Source organism: Anomaloglossus baeobatrachus, chromosome 4, assembly GCF_048569485.1.
Source record: "Anomaloglossus baeobatrachus isolate aAnoBae1 chromosome 4, aAnoBae1.hap1, whole genome shotgun sequence".
Classification (NCBI taxonomy): Eukaryota; Metazoa; Chordata; class Amphibia; order Anura; family Aromobatidae; genus Anomaloglossus; species Anomaloglossus baeobatrachus.
The window spans coordinates 67,229,270-67,244,861 of record NC_134356.1 but is presented as its reverse complement, the minus strand read 5'-3'; the positions used below and the strand labels follow the sequence as shown (position 1 = coordinate 67,244,861).

General features: G+C 52.6%; 2 pseudogenes; one reads left to right on the top strand and one right to left on the bottom strand.

Moving 5' to 3' along the window:
• Positions 1–5,284: 5,284 nt before the first annotated feature.
• On the bottom strand, positions 5,285–5,808 carry LOC142302304 (ester hydrolase C11orf54 homolog; annotated as a pseudogene).
• A 69-nt stretch (positions 5,809–5,877) lies between these two features.
• LOC142302303 (ester hydrolase C11orf54 homolog) lies at positions 5,878–8,491 on the top strand (annotated as a pseudogene).
• The last annotated feature ends 7,101 nt before the right edge of the window (positions 8,492–15,592 follow it).

Below are 15,592 nucleotides of genomic sequence, written 5' to 3'. Positions count from 1 at the left end.
CGAACAGGATCTTACCGCTCTGCCGTTGGTTAGAGGTGCGCCTTGTGACCTCCGGAGGTATCCGGCTGAAAAATTTCAGAAGTCGCCATCTTTGGCGCGAAAAGTTCCCGCTCGAGCGTCTTCTCGAGTAGCAGAGGCGCGAAGGCCAAAACCCCTCCCCAATAGAGGAGGGGCCGGAAAGAAGCTAAGGGGGACGCGATGGTGGCTGGCTGCATGTGAACGCAGCTATAAAAGCAGGGACGCCAGGACTCTGCGGACATCTTGTTCCTGGGAGAAGTCACCAGCAGCATGTGGATGCCGTCCCGCAACACCGTAGCCCCCGCGCCTGGAACCGCGGCGTGGGTGGAGATCCGGACCGCGCAGCTCTACCAACGGCTGCAGGTTAAGATGCAGCTCCTCATGGAGGAGTGGGAGACCAACATGGTGGACGTTATAGCAACCGTGCGGAGATGCGAGGAGGAAGCGGAGGAAGGGAGGGTGAGTGACCCACGCCCCGATGCCCTTGAAGGGCCGGTCATCGCGGCTGCGGGACCCGGTCCAAGCCCTCTCCCCCCGCTGCCTCCCTCGCCACCCATCTCGGAGGCTGTGACCCCGCCATTAGGCCCGCTACCACCGCAACCGGTAGCGATACCCAGCATGTCCGCCCAGGCGGGCCGACCTGTAGCCGGAGCCCGTAGTCGACCGGAGGTGTTGCCCTGGAAAGCCCCGAAAACCGAACCGGAGGCGTCTCCCGAGAAAGTCCCCGAGCCGGAGCCGATGACCTGCTCCGTGCCAAAGGCCCAACTGCGGAAAGCCCCTGTGCCCATCCCCTACTCCTCGGCTGAGGTTGCGCCGGGTTGCCGATGCAAGGCAGCGTCTAAGGCCACGTCACCGCGGGACCTGTCGCCCAGAGTACCAGCAGTGGGCAATATCCAACAGGTCTTGCGGGGCCCGACCCGTGCGCCGGAGCTCGCAGCAGCGCCGTACTGGGACAGGGAGCCGGTACCGTTGGACCTGGAGATCGGTGAGAGGGAGAGGAAGAAAGCGGAGCTGGTGGCCCGTGCAATCCGGGAGAAGGAGAACCTCCGCCAGGCGACGTTCCGTGTCCGGGGACCGCTGTATGAAGGACAGGTGAGGCGGTTTGATGTCCGCCGGGGCTATGGGTTTATCTATGAACCGGGCCTGGAGGCCAAAGTGTTTATAGCCCGGCGGGACGTGAATGCCCACCTGCCTGAGGAGCACCCTGGCCGTAACCTGATGCCGGGTGACATCGTGCAGTATACACGGCACTGTGGAGAGAGGGGGTGGTTCGCCCTAGATGCGAAACTGAGGGGCACCTAGGAGAGCCGATTGAGTTCTGCACCCCCTCCCTCAGATGAAGCCGACGACTTGGAGTAGGGCAGCAGAGCACCGTTGTCCAGTCCCCGTTGGGACCACCAGTGTGTTTGTTTGACAAAGTTTTGAAAGTTTAAAGTGATGATAAGAAATGAAACCGAACAGTCATCTGATTAACCGTGATTGAGAAAACCGGCCGTTGCCGGCACCGTTGTCCCCGTGGGGACCGTTTAAAAAGTTTTGCATGGAGAACTTTTCATGGACAAGCCCGTGAACTTGCAGGGCAACCACAAACGTTAAGTGGCATGTAAATAAGTTTTTTTACCGTTACCGTTTCCGCAGTTGCCGCCTCCGGAGAGGCAGGTTGGAGGGAGGGCCCGCAGTAGAGCCGGCTGGGGCCCAGCCACCACAGGAACCGGTGGCTACCCTCTGGAGGGGAAGGACAGATCCCGCTCGGGTAACTTGTGCTGGACTTGGGTCAAGGGGTGCTGCCTGGGCTTTAGGGGCAGCATCAGGGCCAGGTTACTTGGGTGGGAGAGAGCGGAGACCGTAACTGTAAACCGTTTGCAACGTTTAAATACTGAACCTCCCGATGTGGGATGATGTCATAAATTGTATGTGTGTTATTCTTTTTATATATTTTCAGAAAATAAAACCGGTGTTGGACGGGCAGCCCGCGGACGGTCTGCATTTTGCTAAGGGGGAATGTGACGCCCTGGGCAAGCCAGGGGTCACAGGTCATAACACCACCACACCCTACACCCCAGTTAGGAACATCTAGGCTAACCAAAAATCCTTGTTGCCTTCCTCCAGGGGCTGATGTCCACACCAGGGGGCGGGCCAGGCAGTTGGCTCCGCCCACCGAGGAGTTCACAGCCCTGGAGGCGGAAAGAACCAGGCAGTGCAGTTTAGGAAGTGAAAGTAGAAGGAAGTGAAGTGGTAGAGGAGCCAAGGAGAGGAGCTTGAGTGAAGGAATAAAAGTGACAGTTAAGAAAGCCTGAAGCTGGTCTGGGTGTGTGCCCTGGACAGTGACAGCAAGGTCAACAGACGGCGGTAATAGTCTGCAGGGGGACTGCTCGGAGGTTGCTGGAAGGACCGCGGACGGGTGGTGACCCGGTGGTCTGGAGCAGTATACGAAGAACAGTCAGCACCAGGGCAGGGGCCTTTCGGATCCTGGCAAGGCTAGGAGTCGCCAAAATTTGCCAAATCCGTCAGTGAAGGGGACGACTGTCTCCCAACAACCAAGTCCCGATTGAAGGCAACAGTCCAACCGTTACAGAGAGACACCGCCACCGCCAGGGCACCAGTTTCTCAGGGCCAGCGCCTACGGGCAAAGTAGGGCTCCTCCGGCCCATATCCAAGCCGGGGAGCGGGTTACCGGTGGGAACCCATCGCAACCATCATCATCTTAGGTGCAGGAAAAGGGACCGTCACCGTCAACTACTGGGGGAAAGCAAGTGCAGCCGTCCGTGGGAACCGTCTTTCCAGCCGTGTGTTTTACCGAGAACTGTGTCATCGTCTCAGGCTGAGTGAGTACCACAGTGCCGCAAGGCACAGCGCTGCCCCCGCGTCCCTGCATCCCACCAAGCCCTGCATCACCCACCTCATCACTGGGCCCCGGGAGCACCACAACCCCTACCCACGGAGGGCACATCAACAACTGGCTGCTCCATACCATCACTCCCGGGCTCCCCATACAGAGCAGCGGTGGTGTTAACAAATCACCACAACCGTGGGTGGCGTCACGGACAATAAACTATCCCAAACACCAATTCCCCTTTTCACTCACGGGCGAGGAGCGCCGCTCGAGTCCCCGGGAACCGGCCCATCGCTCGAGCCACCGAGCAGCGGCAGCAGCGGCGTCCCCTCCTCCGCCCGCGACACATGGAATCGGCTTTTTTTTTCTACGGACATTTTCTGCAGCGATTTGAAGCGCACGTGTGCTCTTCAGATCGCTGCAGAAATTTCTGCAGGGCTAGTACGCAACGTGCGCACATAGCCTTATTATTTTGTAGCGCAGAGGTCCTCAACCTTCCTGACCTTAAGAGCCACATTCAGCTTTGAAAGAGCTCCCACCACCCTCACTGTAGTGGCACCCAGAGCCCCCCACTACCGGTATAGTGAAAGCCATAATACTTCCACATAGATCATGTCGCGGGCGGAGGAGGGGACGCCGCGCTCTCCCACTGCTGCTCAGGTCCGGCTGCCGCAGCTGCTGCGGCCTGCTGCTGCTCGGTGGCTCGAGCGGTGGGCCGGATCCCGGGGACTCTAGCGGCGCTCCTCGCCCGTGAGTGAAAGGGGGTTGTTGGGTGTGGGGATTGTTTATTGTCCGTGACGCCACCCACGGTTGTGGTGATTTGTAGCACCACCGCTGCTCAATATGGGGATCCCGGGAGTGGTGATGCGGAGCAGCCAGGTGTTGTGTTGCCCCTCCGTGGGTAGGGGTTGGTGATCCCGGGACCCAGTGATGGTGTGGAAGGTGCAGGGCCTGGTGGGCGCAGGGACGCGGGGGCAGCGCTGTGCCTTGCGGCACTGTGGTACTCACTCAGCCTGAGACGTTGACACAGTTTTATGGTAAACCACACGGCTGGAAATACGGTTCCTACGGACGGCTGCACTTGCTTTCCCAGTAGGTAACGGTGATGTCCCTTTGACATGCACCTAGTGTTTCTGTGTTGGTAGCGATGGGTTCCCACCGGTAACTTGCTCCCCGGCTTGGATATGGGCCGGAGGAGCCCTACTTTGCCCGCAGACGCTGGCCCTGAGGAACTGGTGCCCTGGCGATGGCGGTGTTCCTCCTTAATGGTTGGACTTTTGCCTTCAGTCGGGACTTGGTTGTTGGGGGATCGACGTCCCCTTCACTGACGGATTCGGCAAATTATGGCGACTCCTAGCCTTGCCGGGGTCCGAGAGGCCCCTGCCCTGGTGCTGACTGTTCTTCGTATACTGCTCCAGACCGCCGGGTCACCACCCGTCCGCGGTCCTTCCAGCAACCTCCGAGCAGTCCCCCTCCAGACGATCACCGCTGTTGCTGACCTTGATGACACTGTCCTGCACTTAGCTGGACTAACTTCAGGTCTTTCTACGCTCACTTTTACTCCTTTTCTTCTTTGCTCCACTACCACTTCACTTTCACTTAGCTGTTTACTCCTTCACTCCCCTAACTAGACTCCTCACTCAAGCTCTGCCTGAGCTAAACTTCCACTTCTTTCCACTTCCTCCTCCTTTCTCTATCTGCCTGGTTCCTCCCGCCTCCAGGGCTGTGAACTCCTCGGTGGGCAGAGCCAACCACCTGGCCCACCCCCTGGTGTGAACATCAGCCCCTTGAGGAAGGCAACATGGATTTTAGTAGCCTTGGTGTTCCTAACTGGGATGTAGGGTGTGGTGGTGTAATGACCTGTGACCCCTGGCTTGCCCAGGGCGTCACATTCACACAGAGGCAGTATACCAAGATCCAGGGGTTCCTACCTTACCCCATTTACATCTGCTCTTCTATGTGGGGCTACTACCAAAAGTCACCATCTGGAGATGTTCTCATCATAGTTGTTAGCCAGCCTTGCTGCTCATGTACAGTATAAAGCTGAAAGACAACCATGAGCCACACATCACGGGTCCACGAGCCACATGTGGCTCCCAAGCCACAGGTTGGTAGCCTCTGTGCTAGAGTCTCTCCAGACCCCAGTGCATAATAAATGTAAGATGTAAAAAACTAATACTCACTTCACTGCTCACCTCTTTGGCCACTCGGCTGACATCCAGTCCTCTTCTTTCCGCCGTCTCGGGATGCAAATCCATCCTCCTTACTAGAGGTGGAATTCAAACTTCCCAGGTTCCTTGTTTATGTTAGGAAACCACACCCATCCCTCTTGCTAGCCACACCTATTTTCATGTACACTTTCTTCAACCACAAAATACAAGCAACTGCAGCTAAAAGTAAAAGCATTTGCCCCTTCTTAACCTACATATACCTTCATTTACCACCCAATCCAACAGATTTGTTTCCATATTGTTCCTTCAAGGATTTTCACATACAGCTTACAAGTTATCTTTACCAGTCCGTCTTTTTACCTTGACTTCAAGGACCTTCCCTGGGTTCCCCTCACTGGCGTACAGGTTTGACAGAAGGCCAAAGTCATGGTCACTGTACTTTTCTCTGTATTGTTCCAAAAGACAGCTGTTACCTGTAGGGATGTCGCTGGTCATGTAATTACCGTTTACTGCAGGTGAAGTTGCCCTCTCTGCTTTTATGGAAAATATCATCTCAGCATTCATCCCCATACCTTTACGAGACGTTGCTCCAGCACCTAGAAGGTAGGGTCCAGGTAGCTCAATCTTCTATGCTACAGTATTCATGTTATAAATTTAATCAAGGCGTGCAGTGAGCACCAGGTATGGAACACCTCCGACATCTGCAATTCTTGACTTCCCGCATAAAACTTTCACAGGGAATCCAAATTGTGCCAATGTAAGATCAGGGCAATCCACGTAATCGGGTAAGGGCGAAGCTTAGTATGAGTCTGAAGAGTCAGGAGGTGTTCAGCTCTTTACCGTAGATGTGGAAAGATGGCTAATACTGAAAGCTGTCCTCCCCATTTACTGGCTCTAGAAGATCTCGCTGGTGTTTTGGAATGTGGATTAAAAAAGAATTATGCAGAAGTCCATGTTAAAGTCATGGAGTGCCCTGGTCTTACATTGGAATCATTTGGATTCCCTGTGAAAGGTTTATGTGGGAAGTCAAGAATTGCAGACGTCAGAGGTGTTCCATACCTGGTGCCCACTGCACGCCTTGATAAAATTTGTAACATGAATACTGTAGCAAAGAAGATTGATCTACCTGGAGCCTACCTTCTAGGTGCTAGAGCAACTTCTCATAAAAGTATTTTCCATAAAAGCAGAGAGTGCAACTTCACCTGCAGTAAATGGTAATTACATGGCCAACATCAACCCTACAGATAACAGCTGTCTTTTGGAAAAATACAGACAAAAGTACAGTGACCATCCCTTTGGCCTTCTGTCAAACCTGTACGCCTGTGAGGGGAACTCAGGGAAGGTCCTTAAAGTCAAGGTAAAAGACGGACTGGTAAACATAACTTGTGAGCTGTATGAGAAAATTCTTAAACGAACAATATGGAAATAAATCTGTTGGATTGGGTGGTAAATGAAGGTATATGTAAGGTAAGAAGGGGAAAATGATTTTACTTTTAGCTGCAGTTGCTTGTATTTTGTGGTTGAAGAAAGTGTACGTGAAAATAGGTCTGGCTAGCAAGAGGGACTGGTAAAGATAACTTTGTGAACTGTATAAGAAAATCCTTAAAGGTACAATATGAAAACAAATCTGTTGGATTGGGTGCTTCATTTATTATACAGGAGAGGTGAAGCAAATATACCTTCATTTATAGCCTCATTCCCTCTTGTCAAGTATGGATACTTCAAGTCGAACTGTCAGTCACTTATTAAAGTTTTTTTTTTACAAGTTTTGAAAATTAGTGTTAAGGGAGCTCTATAACTTTATACGTAACATCTGTAATGTCAACTATCTTTGCACCTAATATCTGACCTCAGCATCCACAGACCAAATATTTGTGAATTACCACCACACCATGACCAGACCATATATTATTACCTTCTAGTGACTGAATAATACCACATATAAGGGACAAATACTGCCATGCCATGACCAGACAACATATTAACACCACATAGTGACCAAATAATACTACAAAGAAGGGACAAATAATGTCCCACCATGACCAAACCACATATTACCACCACAATGACTGAATATTACAATATTGATCATTGATAAGAACTTCAGTACTAATAACATTAATATTACCATGGATGACATCATTCACAGGAGCTCTGAATGTAGTATATATTGTATAGTAAAAGTGTACAGGTAATACAGTGATCACCAGTGAAAAGATATAGGAGGAACTCTGTAAATAGTGTAAGTGTACATATAATACAGAGATCACCAGTGACATACATAGGAGCTCTGTATTTAGTGTATAATGTGAGTGTACAGGTAATACACTGATTACCAGTGACACCTCACACAGGAGCTCTGTATATAGTGTATAGTGTACAGGTAACAGAGTGATCACTGATGACATTATAAACTAGAGCTATGTATATAGTGTAAAGTGTACATGTTATAAAATGACTTACCAATGAGTATGAGTCACCAGAGTATTGTTTTTTTTTTCTTTGCAGCTATTTGCTAGCTCTAAATGACTCACCAAAATCGTGATTGTTTTCTTAATTTGCATGGAATAGCCAATTACAAGAAATTTGAACTACTCATCTCTACCCCTTACTCTTTCGCATGGGGCAGATTGTTCTGTGGCTGCCTGTAAGTCCAAGAGAACTACAGAAAATTTCCAAGAATTCACCTGCCCAGATCTGTGGTCTTCATCAGCTGCACACTAAAAGGCCAATAATGTATAAGGGAACTCTGGTACTGCATTACTGCTATATGATAAAATGAGAATTATAGTTTATGAATTGGAAAATGCATGTAAGCCCGGTTACCAACGGCAAGGTAATCTCAATAATCCGGGTACCTAACTTAAATGCCACTATCTAGGTTAAAAACATCCGTGTGTGGGCAGCTAGACTAAAAAAATCTAACTTGAAATGCCACTATTTGGACTAACCTCCCTGTTTGGGCAGTTAGGACTCCTGCTATAAAGGTTATCAGCACAGCCTGGTTTTCAGGAGTCCTAGCTCATTCCAGGTTCCTGGAATATATGATGACCATTCATTCTTGTGTCTTGTGACTGTTGTAACAACTTTGAATTTTACTTTCTGTGTCTGCCAAGGTGTCCAGACCATGCAAAACATAGAGCAAGGGTTCAATAACCTGGTCCAATGTTACTTAGTACTGAAAAATAACACCACAACAGCCTTCAATGGCTTTCTATGTTCCTTTCGCCAGAGGTCCTCCAGGGGAATTCACCAGTAATAATGGTATCAAAATTCCTTAATTTAGCAAAAAAATTATTATGGTGATCATGAATTTTTCTCTGAAAATATGTTTTGCCTTTTTGTGTCCAGTTCTTTGCAGGGGCCCAACCCTGAGCATGGCTCTACCAGGAGAATTCATGAAGGTCAAAAGACTGAAAATCATCATGTTTACAAAAAAAATGAGGATGATGGCAATAAAAAGTTGTAATCATGAAAGACCATCAAATTTTGTTTGAAAAATGTTTGTCTTTTTTGACCAGCCCTGCGCAGGCTTCAAATCATCCACAAAAACAGACACCTCGGCAGAACCCAGATGACCCCATTAAAAAACAAAAGGACACTGGTAGAGTACATCATGCAATGGATATGGGATTGGGTCATGGATTCTGTTAGAGGTGGAAATGGCGATGTAGTTTTGAAAGAAGCTTATTCATATTTAGAGTCAACCACCTAGTCTTAAAGGGATCCTGTCTCCTACTGACCTGCAGGGCGGTCTGGTCTGATGGGCATCCTTAATCTCGGTTCGGCACCTCCTCTTTTCTTGCGATCATTGTCCTCCTTCTTGCTTCATGTGGATGACGCATTCTACGTCATCCACAAAAGCCTCCATTGCGCTCCTGCGCATGCGCACTTCTCTCTGCCCTGATGAGGGTAGATCAAAGTATTGTAGAGCGGATGCGCTAGGGTCCTTTGACTTTTACCCCATCTGTGCATTACAGTAATTTGCTCTGCCTCTAGCACAGTAGAGAGAAGTGCACATGCGCAGGAGGACAATGGAGGACACTGTGTGGATGACGTAGGAAGTATGATCTACACGAAGCAAAAAGGAGGACAGCAATCGCAAGCAGAGAAGAGATGCCGGATCAAGACCAGCATTGCCCATCGGAGTGGACCGCCCCGTAGGTGAGTAGGTGACAGTTTCCCTTTAAGGAAACTAATCGCTGACATTTCAGACAGTAAAAATAAAAAGATTAGCATTGATTTATAAAAGGATTTTTTGCTAGTTGCCCTTTAAAATGAATAAGCTATTTTTATACTAAGATTTTAAAGCTAACATATTCTGCGCTGCGAGCATTATACTTGTGACTATATAACTTTATACATACTTATACAAAGGGATTTAAAGGTCCATCTCATGAGAACTGAAAGCTGCTGAGAAGAATTCTGCAAAGGTCAGTGATTATCCTCTATTCTCAGAATATTAGACACCATATTTTAGAAATGTCCACAGAATAAATGACCATTAAAATTCAGTTAGAGATCTCAGTCACTGGGGGGACATAGCGGTAAGGATTGGTGGTTATGGATTAAAAAATGAAATTTAACAAGAAAGTTCTTCCTTAGCAGCAGTCGAGCTTTCCTAAGTCAGGTTAGTTGGCCTACATTTATCATCATCCAACTGCAGGAAAATACTTCTACAGTTTTTAATAATGTTATTCTATTAAATTCTCATTATTAAAATCTTTATACTCACCAGTATAATTTAGTTTACTTCTATGTTAAAAACATGTCCTATATTAACCCCTTCACGACCGCGGGCAGTAAAATTACGTCCTATTTTAACGTGACTTAACGACCAGGGACGTAATTTTACTGCCTAAACTTCATTTGATTGCCGTGGCCATAGCAACGGCTTTCAAATGATGTCCCCTGCTGTTTCTTACAGCAGGGGACCTTTGCTTGACCCCAGGGGGGGTGGCATCGCCACCCCCTATCGACGATCGATGTGATTGGCTGTTCAAATCTGAACCGCCAACCACATCGATCGCACTAATTTCGGCAAAAATAATGCCCGAATTAGTGCGATCCTGTGAGATCCAGCTATGAGATGCCGCAGCTGCTGCAGCATATCATAGGTGGACCTCAAACATGCCGCCCCCAGCCCCTGCAGCACTGATTGGAGCGATCGTGCTATGACGCGCAATCGCTCCAATCAGTGTGCAGTGGGGCGGTCTGATCTGCCGGTGGCCGCCCTCCCCAGGCCTGTACTGCTCTGGGGACCCTCCCCCAACATGGCTGCAGCGTGGAGTGGCTGGTACTTTTGGTACCACGCCACCGCTGCTGCCGCCGCAGACGCCGCCTCTGCTGTCACCGCGCCAGCTCCAAAGGTAAGTATTGCCATACCTCCCAACCGTCCCGGATACAGCGGGACAGTCCCTCTTCTGAGCCTTTGATCCCGGGCCCCGCCCGTGAGGCTGATTGTCCCGGCTCCACCCACCCACTGTAGCCCCGCCTCGCTGTTTCTCCCTTCTACTATTCATTACAGAGCCGAGCGCGCACCTACTCCTGTGACTGCTGCTGAGGTATGAATCACCCCCTGCAGCAGAGTGACCCCCCTGCAGCAGAGCGACCCCCCTGCAGCAGAGCGACCCCCCCCTGCAGCAGAGCCCCCCCCCCCCCCCCTGCACCAGAGCCGACCCCCCCCAGTCCCGGAGCCTGCGTTTGTCTGCAGCTGTTCTCTGATTCCCCGTGTGCGGCTTCTCACTGCTGCAGACACGCGGGGAGTCAGGAAGCTGAGGAGACCGTGCAATCAGCACTTCTCTCTCCTGCAGATAGCACTGGCCAGTAATAACCTATGCAGAGTGACATCTGCAGGCTTCTATTACCGATCAGTGGTCTCCTGCCTGTGGAGCAGAGCTGCTGGGTCCTAGCTTCCCAACAGCTTCAGCTCTGCTTTATCCTGGCTCCCCTACCAGTTAAAGGGAACATGTCAGCAGAAATTTCACAATGAAAGTAATAGATTCCCCTCTCCAGCTCCTGGGCTGCTTCTAGAAAGGTTCCTGTTGTTATTGTGCCCCCTTTGAGACCTACAAAAATACTTTATGAAGTCTTACCTTTTTGTATGCAAATGTGTTTTTATGGTCACGGGGGCGGGCTGTCTGGCGTCCGTTATTCCCCCTCCTGCCGCTTTACGCTGTCCCTCATTGCTCATTTACATACACAAGGACGCCTTCCTCATGTAACTGTCCTCCCGAAGTTTTGCGCATGTGAACGCTTTTTCAGGTGATTGCGCAGGCACGAGATTATGGGCGGCGCTGTGATTGTCATCAGCAAAGTCATCCAAGTACCCGCCCATAATCTCGTGCCCGCACTTTTCCCTCTGACTCCACCGTTATGCGCAAGTGCTGGCCATATGAACCATGTTACCTATTACTGCTTGCACGAGATTATGGGCGGGTACTTGGATGACTTTGCTGATGACAATCACAGCACCGCCCATAATCTCGCGCCCACGGTAATAGGTAACATGGTTCATATGGACAGTGCTTGCGCATAACGGTGGAGGCAGAGTGAGAAGCGCGGGCACGAGATTATGGGCAGGTACTTGGATGACGCTGCTGATGACAATCACAGCGCCGCCCATAATCTCGCGCCCATGGTAATAGGTAACGTGGTTCATATGGCCAGTGCTTGCGCATAACGGTGGAGGCAGAGTGAGAAGCGCGGGCACGAGATTATGGGCAGGTACTTGGATGACTTTGCTGATGACAATCACAGCGCCGCCCATAATCTCGCGCCCATGGTAATAGGTAACGTGGTTCATATGGCCAGTGCTTGCGCATAACGGTGGAGGCAGAGTGAGAAGCGCGGGCACGAGATTATGGGCAGGTACTTGGATGACGCTGCTGATGACAATCACAGCGCCGCCCATAATCTCGCGCCCATGGTAATAGGTAACGTGGTTCATATGGCCAGTGCTTGCGCATAACGGTGGAGGCAGAGTGAGAAGCGCGGGCACGAGATTATGGGCGGGTACTTGGATGACGCTGCTGATGACAATCACAGCGCCGCCCATAATCTCGCGCCTGCGCAATCACCTCAAAAGCGTTCACACTTTGCACAGTGCTCAGTCCCGCGAGAGTGGCACTGGGCATGCACAAAACTTCAGGAGGACAGTTACATGAGGAAGGCGTCCTCATGTATGGAAATGAGCAATGGGGGACGGCGTACAACAGCAGGAGGGGGAATAACGGACGCCAGGCAGCCCGCCCCCGTGACCATAAAAACAGATTTGCATACAAAAAGGTAAGACTTCATAAAGTATTATTTTAGGTCTCAAAGGGGGCACAATAGCAACAGGAACCTTTCCAGAATTCATCCCAGGAGCTGCAGAGGGGAATCTTTTATTTTTTTTGCTAAATTTCTGGTGACAGGTTCCCTTTAAAGGGAACCTGTCAGGTGCAATCTGCACTCAGAGCCAGGAGCAGTTCTGGGTGTATATTGCTAATCCCTCCCTAACTGTCCCTGTATACACTACCATAGATAAAGGCATCTATAGAAAAAGTATTTTTAAAGAGCTTATATCTTATGCTAATTAGCGCGGGGACTAGTCCCAAGGGCGTTACTTCACTTGGCTAGTCGGCTCATATAGCGTGTTAGTACTCACACAGGGGCGTAATAACATGCTAACATGCTATGCGAGCCGACTAGCCAAGTGAAGTAACGCCCTTGTGACTAGTCCCCGCGCTCATTAGCATAAGATATAAGATCTTTAAAAATATTTGTTCTTGATCTCTTTATCTATGCTAGTGTATACAGGGACGGTTAGGCAGGGATTAGCAATATACACCCAGAACTGCTCCTGGCTCTGAGTGCATATTGCACCTGACAGGTTCACTTTAAAGGGAACCTGTCACCAGATTTGGGGCCTATAAGCTGCGGCCACCACCAGCGGGATCTTATGTACACATTCTAACATGCTGCATACCTCCCAACCGTCCCGGATACAGCGGGACTTTCACGCTTTACGTTGTTTGTCCCGTTGCCACGGGCGGGACGGCCGGCTCCCGGGCTCCGCCCACCCACTCTCCGCCTCCCTGCTTTTCCCTCCTACCATCCTAGTAGACGTGGCATAGAGAGGAGCGCTGCCTGTGCTGCTGCTGGTACAGTAAACTAATCTCCCCAGCGCTGATTTCCCTCCCTCCCCCCTCACCCCCGGCCGGAGCCTGTCTGTGCGGTCGGCCGGCCGCCTGTCTGTGCGGTCGGCCCGCCACCTGTCTGTGCGGGCGCCCCCCGCCGCCTGTCTGTGCGGGCGCCCCCCGCCGCCTGTCTGTGCGGGCGCCCCCCTGCCGCCTGTCTGTGCGGGTGCCCCCCTGCCGCCTGTCTGTGCGGGCGCCCCCCTGCCGCCTGTCTGTGCGGGCGCCCCCCTGCCGCCTGTCTGTGCGGGCGCCCCCCCTGCCGCCTGTCTGTGCGGGCGCCCCCCGCCGCCTGTCTGTGCGGGCGGCCGGCCGCCTCATTGTGCGGGCGGCCGGCCGCCTCTCTCTGCGGGCGGCTGGCCGCCTCTCTGTGCGGGCGGCCCGCCGCCTGTCTGTGAAGGCGGCCGGCCGCCTGTCTGTGAAGGCGACCGGCCGCCTCACTGTGGCTGCCTGCGTGTCCGTGCTGGAGGCCCGCCGGCTGCCTGCGTGTCCGTGCTGGAGGCCCGCCGGCTGCCTGCGTGTCCGTGCTGGAGGCCCGCCGGCTGCCTGCGTGTCCGTGCTGGAGGCCCGCCGGCTGCCTGCGTGTCCGTGCTGGAGGCCCGCCGGCTGCCTGCGTGTCCGTGCTGGAGGCCCGCCGGCTGCCTGCGTGTCCGTGCTGGAGGCCCGCCGGCTGCCTGCGTGTCCGTGCTGGAGGCCCGCCGGCTGCCTGCGTGTCCGTGCTGGAGGCCCGCCGGCTGCCTGCGTGTCCGTGCTGGAGGCCCGCCGGCTGCCTGCGTGTCCGTGCTGGAGGCCCGCCGGCTGCCTGCGTGTCCGTGCTGGAGGCCCGCCGGCTGCCTGCGTGTCCGTGCTGGAGGCCCGCCGGCTGCCTGCGTGTCCGTGCTGGAGGCCCGCCGGCTGCCTGCGTGTCCGTGCTGGAGGCCCGCCGGCTGCCTGCGTGTTTGTGCTGAATGGGTGTGGATGGGGAGTGGATATGGGCGTGACTGTGAAATGGGTGTGGTTAGGGGGCGTGGCCTAAAAATTTGCCGCGGCGCGCTACGCGTGCCGCAAACTTTGTCCCTCTTTTCCTTCTTTAAAAGTTGGGAGGTATGGTATTGCGCTCCGGCGATGGCCCCTGCGCGCTCCCGTGAAGGCCCCTGCGCGCTCCCGTGAAGGCCCCTGCCCGTGCCCCCCCAGATCTGCCCCCCTACGCCCCGATCTGCCCCCCTACGCCCCGATCTGCCCCCCGGCATCCCGATCTGCTCCCCACGCGCTCTGCCTGCCTCCTCTGTCATCTGCTTCCAAGGTTCCTTCCTTCTGCCTTTGCTTCTCCGCCCCCTCTGCTCTCCCTCTAACCCCCCCCCCATCTGCCCCCCCTCTGCCCCCCCTCTCCCCATCCCCCCCTGCCCCCCCCGACGTCCTCTTACCTGCCTTCACGGGTCGTCCGAGGTCTTCACTGGCCCGATCACATCTGCCTCCATCTGGGTCCTTCTGCTGATCTGTCCAACGTCCTGCCTGCTGCTGGTGTAAAGCTGTCTATCTCACTGCCTTCTTGTTCCTCTGCAACTCTTCTGGTCAGTGATCCTCTTGGTACTGTGAGTATAACTTTTTTTTTTTTTTTTTTATTGTATCCTGTCCATTTTTACACTTCATCTGTCCGTGCGTCCCGCCAAGCGCTGATCAGGGATGCAGATAACGGATCTGCATCCGTGGTCAGTTTTTGGCATGACTTTTTTCCGTATTCGCGACGCTTTTTGTATCGCGTCCGTCCGTGCGTCCCGCCGAGCGCTGATCAGGGATGCAGATAACGGATCGGCATCCCTGCTCAATTTTTGGCGTGACTTTTTTCCGTATTCCCGACGCTTTTTGTATCGCATCCGTCCGTGCGTCCCGCCGAGCACTGATCAGGGATGCAGATAACGGATCGGCATCCCTGCTCAATTTTTGGCGTGACTTTTTTCCGTATTCCCGACAATTTTTGTATGGCATCCGTCCGTGCGTCCCGCCGAGCGCTGATCAGGGATGCAGATAACGGATCGGCATCCCTGCTCAATTTTTGGCGTGACTTTTTTCCGTATTCCCGACGCTTTTTGTATCGCGTCCGACCGTGCGTCCCGCCGAGCGCTGATCAGGGATGCAGATAACGGATCGGCATCCCTGCTCAATTTTTGGCGTGACTTTTTTCCGTATTCCCGACGCTTTTTGTATCGCATCCGTCCGTGCGTCCCGCCGAGCGCTGATCAGGGATGCAGATAACGGATCGGCATCCCTGCTCAATTTTTGGCGTGACTTTTTTCCGTATTCGCGACAATTTTTGTATGGCATCCGTCTGTGCGTCCCGCCGAGCGCTGATCAGGGATGCACATAACATATCTGCATCCATGGTCAATTTTTGGCGTGACTTTTTTTTTACGTAT